The sequence below is a fragment of the Bombina bombina genome, chromosome 2 (assembly GCF_027579735.1).
Source record: "Bombina bombina isolate aBomBom1 chromosome 2, aBomBom1.pri, whole genome shotgun sequence".
NCBI classification, from domain to species: Eukaryota; Metazoa; Chordata; class Amphibia; order Anura; family Bombinatoridae; genus Bombina; species Bombina bombina.
In genome coordinates this window covers 1184109862-1184126697 of record NC_069500.1, presented here as the reverse complement: position 1 = coordinate 1184126697, position 16836 = coordinate 1184109862, and the positions used below count along the sequence as shown (strand labels likewise).

The 16836-nt window shown below is 38.9% G+C and overlaps 1 long non-coding RNA gene across 1 annotated transcript; it reads left to right on the top strand.

The window, feature by feature from the left end:
- The first annotated feature begins 2180 nt into the window (after positions 1 to 2180).
- On the top strand, positions 2181 to 7745 carry LOC128650154 (uncharacterized). Its single transcript, XR_008400726.1, has 2 exons — positions 2181 to 6240; positions 6340 to 7745. It is a non-coding gene; the product is annotated as an uncharacterized LOC128650154 (long non-coding RNA).
- Positions 7746 to 16836: the final 9091 nt, after the last annotated feature.

Below are 16836 nucleotides of genomic sequence, written 5' to 3'. Positions count from 1 at the left end.
CTTATTTTATATGCTTCGCACTTTTTTTCTTATCACCCCACTTCTTGGCTATTCGTTAAACTGATTTGTGGGTGTGGTGAGGGGTGTATTTATAGGCATTTTAAGGTTTGGGAAACTTTGCCCCTCCTGGTAGGAATGTATATCCCATACGTCACTAGCTCATGGACTCTTGTTAATATGAAAGAAATGAATTTATCAGGTAAGTTCTTACATAAATTATGTTTTTGCCTATATCTTTCCGACTCTAGTTCTTCTTCCAAAAGTGATTTCCAAAATTCTAATGGAGTATTTGTTTGTACTGCTGGTGGCTCCAGCGTGGCCTCTCAGGTTTTGGTATGCGGATCTCATTCAGATGGCCAGTTGCCAACCTTGGACACATCCGTTAAGACCAGACCTTCTTTCTCAAGGCCCATTTTTCCATCAGGATCTCAAATCATTAAATTTGAAGGGATGGAGATTGAACGCTTGATTTTTAGTCATAGAGGTTTCTCTGACTCATTGATTAATTCTATGTTTCAGGCTCGTAAATCTGTCTCTAGAAATATTTATTATCGAGTCTGGAAGACCTACATTTTTTAGTGTTTTTCTCATAAATTTTCTTGGCATTCTTTTAGAATTCCTAGAATTTTATATTTTCTTCAGGTTGGTTTGGATAAGGGTTTGTCTTCAGTTCTTTGATAGGACAAATCTCTACTCTTTCTGTTCTTTTTTCACAGAAAGATTGTTAATCATCCTGATATTCATTGTTTTGTACAGGCTTTGGTTCGTATCAAGCCTGTCATTAAGTCAATCTCTCCTCCTTGGAGTCTCAATTTGGTGCTGAGGGCTTTACAGGCTCCTCCGTTTGAACCTATGCATTCTCTGAATATTAAATTACTTTCTTGGAAAGTATTGTTCCTTTTGGCTATCTCTTCTGCTAGAAGAGTTTGAGTTATCTGCTCTTTCTTGTGAATCTCCTTTTCTGATTTTTCATCAGGCTAAGGCAGTGTTACTTCCTGATATTCATCATTTTGTTCAGGCTTTGATTCGTATCAAACCTGTCATTAAGCCAATTTCTCCTCCTTGGAGTCTTAATTTGGTTCTGAAGGCTTTTCAGGCTCTTCTATTTGAGCATATGCTTGCTCTGGACATTAATTACTTTCATGGAAAGTATTGTTCTTTTTGGACATCTCTTCAGCTAGAACAGTTTTTGAATTATCTGTTCTTTCTTGTGAATCTCCTTTTTCTGATTTTTTTCATCAGGATAAGGTGGTTTTTGCTGTCCTCATTTCAATTCTTACCTAAAGTTGTAAATTCTAACAACATTAGGGAGGAATTATTGTTTTCCTAAGACTTCTTTGGTAAGATTCTTACATTCTTTGGATATGGTAAGAGTTTTGAAATCCTATGTTGAAGCTATTCATAGTTCAGATAGACTTCTAGTCTATTTGTTATCTTTTCTGGTTTTAGGAAGGTCAAAAGGCTTCTGCCATTTATTTGGCATCTTGGTTAATCTTTTGATTCATCATGCTTATTTAGAGTCGGATGGATTCCCGCCTCGGAGGATTACGGCTCATTCTACTAGGTAAGTTTCCATTTCCTGGGCTTTTTAAGAATGAAGCTTCTGTTGATCAGATTTGCAAAGTAATGACTTGGTCTTCTTTGCATACTTTTACTATATTCTACCATTTTGATGTTTTCTCTTCTTTAGAAGCAGTTTTGGTAGAATGGTACTTCAGGCAGCTGTTTCAGTTTGATTCTTCTGCCTATAACTTCAGTTTTTTTCATTATAAAAATTGAAACTTTTGATTTGGGTAGTGGATTAATTTTTCAGCGGAATTGGCTGTCTTTATTTTATCCCTCCCTCTCTAGTGACTCTTGCGTGGAAGTTCCACATCTTGGGTATCTGCTATCCCATACGTCACTAGCTCATGGACTCTTGCTAATTACATGAAAGAAAACATAATTTATGTAAGAACTTACCTGATAAATTCATTTCTTTCATATTAGCAAGAGTCCATGAGGCCCACCCTTTTTGTGGTGGTTATGAATTTTTAGTATAAAGCACAATTATTCCAATTCCTTATTTTTGATGCTTTCGCTCCTTTCTTATCACCCCACTTCTTGGCTATTCGTTAAACTGAATTGTGGGTGTGGTGAGGGGTGTATTTATAGGCATTTTAAGGTTTGGGAAACTTTGCCCCTCCTGGTAGGAATGTATATCCCATACGTCACTAGCTCATGGACTCTTGCTAATATGAAAGAAATGAATTTATCAGGTAAGTTCTTACATAAATTATGTTTTTTTTGTTGGGTAGTGGTTTTCAGGCCTGGTCCCCCTTTAGAATGGGCCGCCTGTGGTACCCTCCCGTTTTGGCATTCAGTGTCCCCTATAGCTTGGGTATTGTTTTCCCAAAATTAATGAATGCAGCTGTGGACTCTTTCCATTTAGGGAAAAAAAAACATAAATTATGCTTATCTGATCATTTTCTTTTCTTCCGATGGAAAGAGTCCACAGCTCCCCACCTGTCTTTTTTTTTTATGTGGTGCGTCTTGGTTTTTTATTCTTCTGGCACCTTTTCACCCCGATATTTTTTCTACTGTTCCTTGGCAATATGACTGGGGGATGAGGGAAGTGGGAGGAGTATTTAAGCCTTTGGCAGGGGTGTCTTTACCTCCTCCTGGTAGCCAGGTTCTTATTTCCCAAAAGTAATGAATGCAGCTGTGGACTCTTTCCATCGAATGAAAAGAAAATGATCAGGTAAGCATAATTTGTTTTTAAACAACTTTCTAATTTATTTCTATTATCAATTTTTCTTTGTTCTCTTGGTATCTTTTGTAGAAAAGCAGGGACGTAAGCTTAGGAGCCGGCCCATTTCTGGAGCACTATATAGCAGCAGTTTTGCAAGAATGTTATCCATTTGCAAGAGCACTAGAGGGCAGCACTATTTCCTGCCATGCAGTGCTTCAGATGCCTACCTAGGTATCTCTTAAACACAGATCATGGGTGTGAAGCAAATTTGATAATAGAAGTAAATTGGAAACTTTTTTTTAAAATGGTTTGATCTGCCTGAATCACAAAAGAAAATGTTTGGGTTTCATATCCCATTAATAATATGTAGTCTGTACAATAATACTCTTAATTCTAAACATTAGACTCTTGCCTAAAATATCACCAGACATCAGTCATATGGAGCCAGATTTATCATCCATGTTCAGGGGTGTACATATTCGCCCTTGTCCTCCCGGCTTCTTATCATTTACCATTGCACACGAGCGCTCGTGCACTTGCGTGCAACCCTGCCAGTGCACACCAAATCACGTGCGGATAGAAGCTGTCAATCTCTCTGTTTGGGGAGATTGAAATTCTCCTGCAGTCAAAGGGGAGAAAAGGGCTTTATAGACTTGCTCTTCTTATGAGACTTCAAACTACTTATGAGCTTGTATAGTGCATAAGTATGGTGTACAAAATTGGACTGAACAAAACTTTTTCTTGCAGCCTCTCAAACCATAAGTTTAAGACTTAAGGTTTATCAAGTTGAAAACATTTGCCTCTCAAAAGTTGTGAATAAGACAATTAATTTATTATGATTTGATATTTTTTTTCTTAATACATTCTACTAAAATTGCTGTTTCATGTGATGCAAGGTCTGGCTAGTTCATTCTTCTTTGATTATTAAATTGATTTGGTTCAAAGTTATACGATGTATTAAAATATTATTCTATTACTTTAGAGCATCCATTAATGTCCAGTTTTTATTACTGAAACAGGTCATATGTGAGGTGAAAGATTACGCACAGACTGCATGCATATGCATTGGGCATACATAGATCAACTGCCTGGTATACTTTGTGCTATTTTAGGACCAGTCTTGCAAATTTATCTTAGTTTTTAACTGACCATAAGCTGCTCTGTTTTGTAGTGGAGTTGATTTTCTGACTTATGTTAATTTATTTTATTTTTTTTGGATAACATTGTATTGAGCTTTTTCTTTAAAACTTTTTTATTTTCATAGCTATAATTATATACTTTGTGGTGGTGAAGCTATTTTTTATTTTTTTTTATTTTTTGCTTTTCCTATTACTATTGACATTAAACAGTGTACTGATTCTTACACATATACGGGCAGGTTACAAGTGGCTTGCTATTTAGAGCTTTCACTTGCGCGGAAACACCGCTAGAAGTAAGCTTTTAATGCACGCACATTTGTGCGAGTATTACAAGTTAAAAGTAAAACTTTTGCGCACAAGCGGAACCCACTGTGCGTTAACTTCAGGACTTTGGCTATCACATTAACAAATTCGCCCCATATACTTCAATGGAACATTTTATGAAAATAACTCAACATTTATCCCTTGCACACTAACCCAACACAGTGTTATACTGCACTGCTCAACCCAATGTGAGTTATTCATATTTCACATTCCAATGTTCTTCACATAGAAGAAAATGTTCTTTTTATATTTAAAGATGTGTATTTAGTCATATATGTATACATTATAGTCCTTTTAATTCAAATACCTTCACTTACCATTTACATTTTAACTTTTTTATAAAAAAATAAATGATGAATATTTATATATTATAGATTATTTGTAGAGCGCCAACAGATTTCACAGCGCTATAAACATAGGCGGAGTACAACAAAACATTTATAGGGATCAAACGGGTAGAAGGCCCTGCCAAGAGTCGTTGTAGTCGGATCTTAAGAAGGTGATCTACAAACAGCTGGACTCTTAGACTTACATGTTAAGGGGGTTCAAGGGGATAGCAATGGAGGAGAGGAACTGGTATAAAGAAAGGTTTGTGTAGGTTGTATGCATCCCTGAACAGTAGTCTTTAGGGAGCGCTTGAAACTTTCAAAGCTATGGTATAGTCTTGTGGAGCGAGGCAGAGAGTTCCACAAGATGGGAGCCAGTCTGGAGAAGTCTTGTAAATGGGAGTGTGATTAGGTAACAAGAGAGGAGGAGAGGAGGTCATGAGCAGAGTGAAGGGGACGGGAGGGAGAGTATCTGGAGACAAGGTATGAGATATAGGGGGGGAGCAGTGCAGTTGAGGGCTTTGTATGTCAGAGTGAGAATTTTGTGTTTAATCATAGAGGCAGCCAGTGAAGGGATTGGTAGAGAGGTGCAGCAGATGAAGAGCGACGTGTAAGGAAAATGAGCCAGGCAGAGGCATTCATTATGGATTGTAAAGGAGCTAGGCGGAGACCAGAGAGGACAGAGTTGCAGTAAATGAGGCGTGAAAGGATGAGAGAGTGGATTAAAATCTTGTCTTGTGTAAGGACATGTCTAATTTTAAAGATGTTTTTAAGATGAAAGCGGCAGGATTTAGCCAAGGACAGAATGTGAGGAGTGAAAGAAAGATCTGAGTCAAATCTGACCCCAAGACATCGGGCATGCGGGGTAGGGCTAATGGAGTTCTCGACTGTTATACAGAGATTGGGGGTGAAGATTTTGGAAGAGAGGGGGGGAATAAGGAGCTCAGTTTTGGAGAGATTTAGCTTGAGGTAGTTAGAGGACATCCAGGAAGAGATGTGAGAAAGACAGTTAGTGGAACCCGTGGGACTTTATTAGAGACCCTAATGATGATGTGTAGATTGAGAAGAGAAGGGGACCGAGGACAGAGCCTTGTGGTACCCCAAAAAAGTTGTGACGGGGCAGAGGAGGCCCCAGAGAAGGCTATACTATACGGTTTGACAGGTAGGAAGAGAACCACAAAAGGGCTGTGTCACAAATGCAGAAGGATTGGAGTTTTTTGGGTTTTTTTTATCAGATAGTGTATATATGAGTGTAACAGTTTATTTTAATGCATTTATTTTTTGTTTGGTGCACATTTTTTTTTATTTAAACACTTTGCGCAAGATCTTCAGTCAAGCTAACCTGATGAACGTAAATTTAATTTGCACTGGAGCAAACACATTTACTTTCAACTTGTAATTCACATGCAAGTTACTGCGGTCACGATATTGCTTATGATTGGCACAAACAATAGCGTGCAACTTGTAAACTGGCTCATAGTCAAATTTATAAATAAGGGGTGATCCATGATGGGTGGAATGCAGGATTTTTTTTTTTTAATCTACCATTGATATTGCTTATGATGATAGAAGTGTTAGTAATTAAATGAAACAAGCTTTGTAAATTATAAGCAAACACCCATATTTTCTCTTTTAATTTGAATGGCAGGACTTTAAAAATGTAGTCCTAGAAGATTTCTTGAGACTTGGAAAAGAAGCTGGTTTGAAAACCTTTGAACAAGTGAGTATGAAACTGAAGAAATGTCTCTTAAAAAGTTTTTTTTTTTTTTTTAAAGATATCTGAGTTTTCTTTTCTTTTTTTTTTTTTTTTTTCTTCAAGGTGAAAGATATTGCCTTGTATCCAGAAATGTTTTCCATAGAAAATGGCCTTTTAACACCTACAATGAAAGCCAAGAGACCAGAGTTGAGAAAATTCTTCAAGAGTCAAATTGACGAACTGTATGCCAATAATCACTTATAACCGAAGAGCAGAAATGTATGAAGAATTCCCAGGTTTAACTGGTCATCGATTAGCTCTCAATTCACAACTGCAAACACATTTATACTGGTCATAGGAATAGCAAGATCTGAAATGCCTTATTGGTCACCTTTCTTGTAACCAATGTGACCTGGTGTCTCCAAAGTAGGCCTTAAATTGAGAAGGACATCTAGATTTTATTGGACATCTTTGACTTTCCTTATACAAATGAAAATCTCTGCAATCTTAACATATTTTTCTATCCCTAATTTTATGCTCCTTTCTGATGTCAGCATTTGTTACGCAGCCCATGATTGTAATTAATTTAAATAAGATGTATGCGTGAAAAAAGTGGTGTAAAACTGTGAAATGTTTTGGAATAAGAGCATAAGAACTGAATGTAATTTTTTGCTGTTTAATACTGAATGTATAATAAACTTCTTAAAAAATAAACAAAAATACATATAAAAAACACTTTTCAAAACATTAAGAAAACCAGATTTTTTTTTTTTTTTTTTTTTACCAATCAAATTTCACTGTTACCAGCTTGCATATACACAAAGCAAATTATGCTAGTAAGAACACTGAAAATAGACAGCAACTGTTAATACTTTCAAATAACATTCATGCCAAATAATTATACTTTTTAAAATGGCACTAATAGATGTCTACCTTTTTCTTAAAAATATTTAAATTGTGCATTATATATTGTAAATGGTATCTGCTTAAATATATTTCCATAATTTTATAAGGAAATCCTCCTTTTTTCACCAATGTGTCAGAAAGCTGCTAAATCGTGGGCTAGTCTGGTTATCTATTTGCTGCCAGTCCCAGATTTGAAAGTGCAATTTTTGCTGACTTTTATTTAATCTGTTTTGCAGCGATAAGTTATTTATGTAATTTACAGAAGGGAAATGTTCAAAATAGACTTTTTGTGGCAAAAGGGACATTTTTAGCACCACTGTTTGTTATATTTGTATTCTATGTTAAATTGCCCTAGTACAAGTATTTGTTAGAACTGAAAGCCACAAGGGAGGAATTAGTTAAAATCAAGCACAAAACTGTTTGCACTATGTAATTATGATGCACTGCAGCCTAGGGTAATTATCATTTATATTATTGCACAAAATGCAGCATGACCTTTTTATCCAAATTGTGTGGTAACTTCAAAGTTTGCCTAAAGCGTGGATCTTGTACAAACCAAAAAAGTTCCCTTCTCTACTTCCAAAAACATGAAGGAAACCAAAATAAATCAATTTTCATTTGAATTGACTGTGTTTTTAGTCTGTGTGTCTGTCTGATTTGGAATTCAATTTTAAGGAACACTAAAGTCAATTCTAAAGTTTCATTTTAATTTGTTGATTATACAATTCTGCTGTATTTAATGGTCCTTTAAGAATATAGATATGAATGACCCAACAGTCTTCGTCTGTATTATAATGGCTAAATAGATAGCTAAAGTGATAGTAAATCCTAGCATTTGTGAAACGCTAGGATTTACCAGTGGAACAAATAAAGGGGACTTTCAGTCATGAAGTATAAAATACTTAATGCTGAAAGTTCCTTTATTTGTCTGAAGTGTTCACTGCGCTAAGCGCCTCAAGCAGCCCACGGCAGAACACGGTTTTGCTGTGAGGTAATCTAAGCCAATAGGGTGCGAGTTATCCAACATGGTGCCAGCTGGCCCGCACAGTTTTTGGCTATGAGGTCGAAGCGTCACCTCACAGCAAAATAGCATTCTGCCGTGGGCTGCTTGAGGAGCTCAGTGCGGTGAACGCTTTAGACAAATAAAGGAACTTTCAGCATGAAGTATTTTATACTTCATGACTGGAAGTCCCTCTTTATTTGATCCACTGGTAAATCCACGGTTTCACAAATTTCCATTTTCTATCTGAATCGTGAAACAACTTTCCAAATTAACATCTGTCTAATTTTCTTCATTCTCTTATTTGTTGAAAAGCTTACCCTATGTAGGCTCAGGAGCAGCAATGCACTACTAGAAGCTAGCTGCAGATTGGTGGCTGCACATAGATGCCTCTTGTCACTGGCTCACCCAAAGTGTTCTGCTAGCTCCAAGTAGTGCATTGCTGCTCATTCAACAAAGGATACCAAGAGAATGAAGCAAAGTTGATAATAGAAGTAATTTGGAAATGTGTGTGAAATTGTATTGTGACTACCAAGGTTAACCAACCCTGCGCCAGTCACTTGTTTGGCACAGAAAGGGTTAACAGACGTTTTCTACTTTCACTAATCTGTCACAGTATAGCCACTCCAGGCAAGCCTTTGACTTAGTTCAGTGGGTGCAAGGGTTAACACTCTCTAGTCTGTACTAGACTTAGAAAAAAAAATCCCCAAAACTCCCCTTTACTGCCACTCAAACTAATAAGCTGCCACCACTCACGATTTATTAAAGGGGAAATCCTAAGGAAAAACCCATACTTACACATTAATTCTCAGAATACAATTTTTAGCAAAAAATAACCTAAAATCACAGTACTAATACTACCATTCTCTTTCAGTAACATGGTTCAAATATTAGACAAAGGCCAAAGCTTAATAATTGAATGATTTATTGCGCGAAAAATTAGCACAATGCATTATTAATAAAAAGATGTTAACAAATAGAATTATACACAAGCAAACAGTTTTTAAAATAAAAAGAAGAAATAACAGAAACCTTACACTTTACTAGGTTTGGTATGTGACCCAGGGAGATGGGTCAGAAAGATTCACTCAGGCTGCAGCAGCCTCCCAAGTAGAATGAACACTTGAATTGTTAAACACAAAATTCTTTTACATGTTTCCAAGAGATCAAGTTGCTTGACCCAACCTTCTTTGTTAGAGGGGCTATGGAAATATCCACCCCTCTCTTTTATGACCCCATGTTAGTTCTTATTTACATATACAACCAAAGATAGTTGCAAAAAAAGTGTACACATTGGTAGCACTCAAACCCACAATGGTATTTATAGGTATAGCGTGGTGTATGTGTAAAAAAAAAATCCCACTTTAAAACGTTAAATTTTAATAGATATTACAAAATGGGCACACTTAAAAACCCTAGAGAGCTAGTAGTTGTCAATTCGTCTGCAATAATAACAGGCGAAGCTAAATTATATTGTGTAAAAGTCAGATATATATTAGTGAATTCACCCAGAGTCTTGAGTGTAATTTGTATTTTTATATATGATGTCTCAAAATAATTGGAATATATATTAAACAGAATATGTTTGGTGCGCACAGTAAGACCAAATTATATTCGATACCTATTGGTTGTTAATGTAAATCACCTTTCTGTTGTGTTCATACCAACTTGAATATAAATAAAATACCTCAGGGACCCTGTTTAGAAAAATTTGGGAGATTATCTCCTTAGTAAATAATGTGGCTGTTACTTAGTTGTAATGAGCATATTCAGATATTATAGTTCCATTACCTCTTTACCTTTGCCATAGCGCATTATGAGGTAGTACCCACAATCACTTGACTATCTAGTCAATTCTCAATTATAGCATTTAGTTGGATACCACGTTACTCAGTGATACTATTATTGATGCAAATACTCATACTGTTGGATACCACGTTACTTAGTGATACTATTATATTATATATCCAAGTACTTATACTGTAGTGATCTTTAAACAATTTGTTGTCCTATATATATTTATTCTGTAGGCTGTATAGTGACAGTCCCTATTATTTGTATAATGATAGGAGCAACAATTCACAGCAATAAAGCTATTGGATTCCATATGCTCATTACAACTAAGTGTTAGGTAAAAAATGATTCAGATCGAGCGCCAAGGATATACCTCAAGCTGGTATACAAAGACCTCCTAGCTGGTCTAAATATAAATGATTCAGGTGATGTATAGTATACAGCGCCAAAGGCAGAGGTATTTGTAGTAAATGAGGATGTAAGACGCTCTTAAGTGGGATGATTAAAAAGAATCTAATTTATAACAAGCGAATAAGTTTAAAATAGGATACAGTGATGAATTGAAAAAGTAATAAAAGAATAAAATAAGTGATGTAAATGTATCTTGGACAATATATATCATTGACAATGTATAAATGTTAGACCATAAATGATGAATAAATAATGGATAAACAACAATTACAATTATAAAGAGACCAAACAAGGATTCAGATTGGGGAATGTTGTCCCATAAAAATTGTGGTGAAAGTCCAACACAAGAAAAATCAATGTCAATTGAGTCAGTATGGCCTGCTCCAGCATTAAAGGGACATGTTAAACAAAATGTTTCTTTCATGATTCAGATAAAACATTCATGTCATGAAAACCTCATGATTGAGATGCTAAGGGGTTAATTTCTTCTGTTATGTGTGATCAGTCCACGGGTCATCATTACTTCTGGGATATAACTCCTCCCCAACAGGAAATGCAAGAGGATTCACCCAGCAGAGCTGCATATAGCTCCTCCCCTCTACGTCAGTCCCAGTCATTCTCTTGCACCCAACGACTAGATAGGATGTGTGAGAGGACTATGGTGATTATACTTAGTTTTTATGACTTCAATCAAAAGTTTGTTATTTTAAAATAGCACCGGAGCGTGTTATTACTTCTCTGGCAGAGTTTGAGGAAGAATCTGACAGAGATTTTTTACTATGATTTTAACCGGAGTCGTTAAGATCATATTGCTGTTCTCGACCATCTGAGGGAGGTAAAGGCTTCAGATCAGGGGACAGCGGGCAGATGAATCTGCATTGAGGTATGTGGCAGTTTTTATTTTCTGAATGGAATTGATGAGAAAAGCCTGCCATACCGTTAAAATGACATGTATGTATACACTTCAGTATTCTGGGGATGGTATTTCACCGGAACTACTGTGTTAAAGGTCACTAATCCTTTTAATAACTATTCTCATGTTAAACGTTTTTGCTGGAATGTAGAATCGTTTACATTGCTGAGGTACTGTGTGAATAAATATTTGGGCATTATTTCTCCAACATAGGTGTGTCCGGTCCACGGCGTCATCCTTACTTGTGGGATATTCTCCTCCCCAACAGGAAATGGCAAAGAGCCCAGCAAAGCTGGTCACATGATCCCTCCTAGGCTCCGCCTACCCCAGTCATTCTCTTTGCCGTTGTACAGGCAACATCTCCACGGAGATGGCTTAGAGTTTTTTAGTGTTTAACTGTAGTTTTTCATTATTCAATCAAGAGTTTGTTATTTTCAAATAGTGCTGGTACGTACTATTTACTCAGAAACAGAAAAGAGATGAAGAATTCTGTTTGTATGAGGAAAATGATTTTAGCAACCGTAACTAAAATCCATGGCTGTTCCACACAGGACTGTTGAGAGCATTAACTTCAGTTGGGGGAACAGTTTGCAGTCCTTTGCTGCTTGAGGTATGACACATTCTAACAAGACGATGTAATGCTGGAAGCTGTCATTTTCCCTATGGGATCCGGTAAGCCATGTTTATTACGATTGTAAATAAGGGCTTCACAAGGGCTTATTTAGACTGTAGACATTTTTTGGGCTAAATCGATTGATATTAACACTTATTTAGCCTTGAGGAATCATTTATTCTGGGTATTTTGATATAATTATATCGGCAGGCACTGTTTTAGACACCTTATTCTTTAGGGGCTTTCCCAAAGCATAGGCAGAGTCTCATTTTCGCGCCGGTGTTGCGCACTTGTTTTTGAGAGGCATGGCATGCAGTCGCATGTGAGAGGAGCTCTGATACTGATAAAAGACTTCTGAAGGCATCATTTGGTATCGTATTCCCCTTGGGTTTGGTTGGGTCTCAGCAAAGCAGATACCAGGGACTGTAAAGGGGTTAAAGCTTAAAACGGCTCCGGTTCCGTTATTTTAAGGGTTAAAGCTTCCAAAATTGGTGTGCAATATTTTCAAGGCTTTAAGACACTGTGGTGAAAGTTTGGTGAATTTTGAACAATTCCTTCATGTTTTTTCGCAATTGCAGTAATAAAGTGTGTTCAGTTTAAAATTTAAAGTGACAGTAACGGTTTTATTTCAAAACGTTTTTTGTACTTTCTTATCAAGTTTATGCCTGTGTAACATGTCTGAACTACCAGATAGACTGTGTTCTGAATGTGGGGAAGCCAGAATTCCTATTCATTTAAATAAATGTGATTTATGTGATAATGACAATGATGCCCAAGATGATTCCTCAAGTGAGGGGAGTAAGCATGGTACTGCATCATTCCCTCCTTCGTCTACACGAGTCTTGCCCACTCAGGAGGCCCCTAGTACATCTAGCGCGCCAATACTCCTTACTATGCAACAATTAACGGCTGTAATGGATAATTCTGTCAAAAACATTTTAGCCAAAATGAACCCTTGTCAGCGTAAGCGTGGATGCTCTGTTTTAGTTACTGAAGAGCATGACGACGCTGATATTAATATCTCTGAAGGGCCCCTAACCCAATCTGAGGGAGCCAGGGAGGTTTTGTCTGAGGGAGAAATTACTGATTTAGGGAACATTTCTCAGCAGGCTGAATCTGATGTGATTACTTTTAAATTTAAATTGGAACATCTCCGCATTTTGCTTAAGGAGGTATTATCCACTCTGGATGATTGTGAAAATTTGGTCATCCCAGAGAAACTATGTAAAATGGACAAGTTCCTAGAGGTGCCGGGGCTCCCAGAAGCTTTTCCTATACCCAAGCGGGTGGCGGACATTGTTAATAAAGAATGGGAAAGGCCCGGTATTCCTTTCGTCCCTCCCCCCATATTTAAAAAATTGTTTCCTATGGTCGACCCCAGAAAGGACTTATGGCAGTCAGTCCCCAAGGTCGAGGGAGCGGTTTCTACTTTAAACAAACGCACCACTATTCCCATAGAGGATAGTTGTGCTTTCAAAGATCCTATGGATAAAAAATTAGAAGGTTTGCTTAAAAAGATGTTTGTTCAGCAGGGTTACCTTCTACAACCCATTTCATGCATTGTCCCTGTCACTACAGCCGCATATTTCTGGTTTGATGAACTGATTAAGGTGCTCGATAGTGACTCTCCTCCTTATGAGGAGATTATGGACAGAGTCAATGCTCTCAAATTGGCTAATTCTTTCACTCTAGACGCCTCTTTGCAATTGGCTAAGTTAGCGGCTAAGAATTCTGGGTTTGCTATTGTGGCGCGCAGAGCGCTTTGATTGAAATCTTGGTCGGCTGATGCGTCTTCCAAGAACAAGCTACTAAACATTCCTTTCAAGGGGAAAACGCTGTTTGGTCCTGACTTGAAAGAGATTATCTCTGATATCACTGGGGGTAAGGGCCATGCCCTTCCTCAGGATCGGCCTTTCAAGGCAAAAAATAGACCTAATTTTCGTCCCTTTCGTAAAAACGGACCAGCCCAAGGTGCTACGTCCTCTAAGCAAGAGGGTAATACTTCTCAGGCCAAGCCAGCTTGGAGACCAATGCAAGGCTGGAACAAGGGAAAGCAGGCAAAGAAACCTGCCACTGCTACCAAGACAGCATGAAATATCGGCCCCCGATCCGGGACCGGATCTGGTGGGGGGCAGACTCTCTCTCTTCGCTCAGGCTTGGGCAAGAGATGTTCTGGATCCTTGGGCGCTAGAAATAGTCTCCCAGGGTTATCTTCTGGAATTCAAGGGACTTCCCCCAAGGGGAAGGTTCCACAGGTCTCAGTTGTCTTCAGACCACATAAAAAGACAGGCGTTCTTACATTGTGTAGAAGACCTGTTAAAAATGGGAGTGATTCATCCTGTTCCATTGAGAGAACAAGGGATGGGGTTCTACTCCAATCTGTTCATAGTTCCCAAAAAAGAGGGAACGTTCAGACCAATCCTAGATCTCAAGATCTTAAACAAATTTCTCAAGGTCCCATCTTTCAAGATGGAAACCATTCGAACTATCCTTCCTTCCATCCAGGAAGGTCAATTCATGACCACGGTGGATTTAAAGGATGCGTATCTACATATTCCTATCCACAAGGAACATCATCGGTTCCTAAGGTTTGCATTCCTGGACAAACATTACCAGTTCGTGGCGCTTCCTTTCGGATTAGCCACTGCTCCAAGGATTTTCACAAAGGTACTAGGGTCCCTTCTAGCTGTGCTAAGACCAAGGGGCATTGCAGTTGTACCTTACCTGGACGACATTCTGATTCAAGCGTCGTCCCTCCCTCGAGCAAAGGCTCACACGGACATCGTCCTGGCCTTTCTCAGATCGCACGGCTGGAAAGTGAACGTGGAAAAGAGTTCTCTATCCCCGTCAACAAGGGTTCCCTTCTTGGGAACAATTATAGACTCCTCAGAAATGAGGATTTTTCTAACAGAGGCCAGAAAGACAAAGCTTCTGGACTCTTGTCGAATACTTCATTCCGTTCCTCTTCCTTCCGTAGCTCAGTGCATGGAAGTGATCGGGTTGATGGTAGCGACAATGGACATAGTTCCTTTTGCGCGCATTCATCTAAGACCATTACAACTGTGCATGCTCAGTCAGTGGAATGGGGACTATACAGACTTGTCTCCAAAGATACAAGTAAATCAGAGGACCAGAGACTCACTCCGTTGGTGGCTGTCCCTGGACAACCTGTCACGAGGGATGACATTCCACAGACCAGAGTGGGTCATTGTCACGACCGACGCCAGTCTGATGGGCTGGGGCGCGGTCTGGGGATCCCTGAAAGCTCAGGGTCTTTGGTCTCGGGAAGAATCTCTTCTACCGATAAATATTCTGGAACTGAGAGCGATATTCAATGCTCTCAAGGCTTGGCCTCAGCTAGCGAGGACCAAGTTCATACGGTTTCAATCAGACAACATGACGACTGTTGCGTACATCAACCATCAGGGGGGAACAAGGAGTTCCCTAGCGATGGAAGAAGTGACCAAGATTATTCTATGGGCGGAGTCTCACTCCTGCCACCTGTCTGCTATCCACATCCCGGGAGTGGAAAATTGGGAAGCGGATTTTCTGAGTCGTCAGACATTGCATCCGGGGGAGTGGGAACTCCATCCGGAAATCTTTGCCCAAGTCACTCAACTTTGGGGCATTCCAGACATGGATCTGATGGCCTCTCGTCAGAACTTCAAAGTTCCTTGCTACGGGTCCAGATCCAGGGATCCCAAGGCGGCTCTAGTGGATGCACTAGTAGCACCTTGGACCTTCAAACTAGCTTATGTGTTCCCGCCGTTTCCTCTCATCCCCAGGCTGGTAGCCAGGATCAATCAGGAGAGGGCGTCGGTGATCTTGATAGCTCCTGCGTGGCCACGCAGGACTTGGTATGCAGATCTGGTGAATATGTCATCGGCTCCACCTTGGAAGCTACCTTTGAGACGAGACCTTCTTGTTCAGGGTCCGTTCGAACATCCGAATCTGGTTTCACTCCAGCTGACTGCTTGGAGATTGAACGCTTGATTTTATCGAAGCGAGGTTTCTCAGATTCTGTTATCGATACTCTTGTTCAGGCCAGAAAGCCTGTAACTAGAAAGATTTACCACAAAATTTGGAAAAAATATATCTGTTGGTGTGAATCTAAAGGATTCCCTTGGGACAAGGTTAAGATTCCTAGGATTCTATCCTTCCTTCAAGAAGGATTGGAAAAAGGATTATCGGCAAGTTCCCTGAAGGGACAGATTTCTGCCTTGTCGGTGTTACTTCACAAAAAACTGGCAGCTGTGCCAGATGTTCAAGCCTTTGTTCAGGCTCTGGTTAGAATCAAGCCTGTTTACAAACCTTTGACTCCTCCTTGGAGTCTCAATCTAGTTCTTTCAGTTCTTCAGGGGGTTCCGTTTGAACCCTTACATTCCGTTGATATTAAGTTATTATCTTGGAAAGTTTTGTTTTTAGTTGCAATTTCTTCTGCTAGAAGAGTTTCAGAATTATCTGCTCTGCAGTGTTCTCCTCCTTATCTGGTGTTCCATGCAGATAAGGTGGTTTTACGTACTAAACCTGGTTTTCTTCCAAAAGTTGTTTCTAACAAAAACATTAACCAGGAGATTATCGTACCTTCTCTGTGTCCGAAACCAGTTTCAAAGAAGGAACGCTTGTTGCACAATTTGGATGTTGTTCGCGCTCTAAAATTCTATTTAGATGCTACAAAGGATTTTAGACAAACATCTTCCCTGTTTGTTGTTTATTCAGGTAAAAGGAGAGGTCAAAAAGCAACTTCTACCTCTCTCTCTTTTTGGATTAAAAGCATCATCAGATTGGCTTACGAGACTGCCGGACGGCAGCCTCCCGAAAGAATCACGGCTCATTCCACTAGGGCTGTGGCTTCCACATGGGCCTTCAAGAACGAGGCTTCTGTTGATCAGATATGTAGGGCAGCGACTTGGTCTTCACTGCACACTTTTACCAAATTTTACAAGTTTGATACTTTTGCTTCTTCTGAGGCTATTTTTGGGA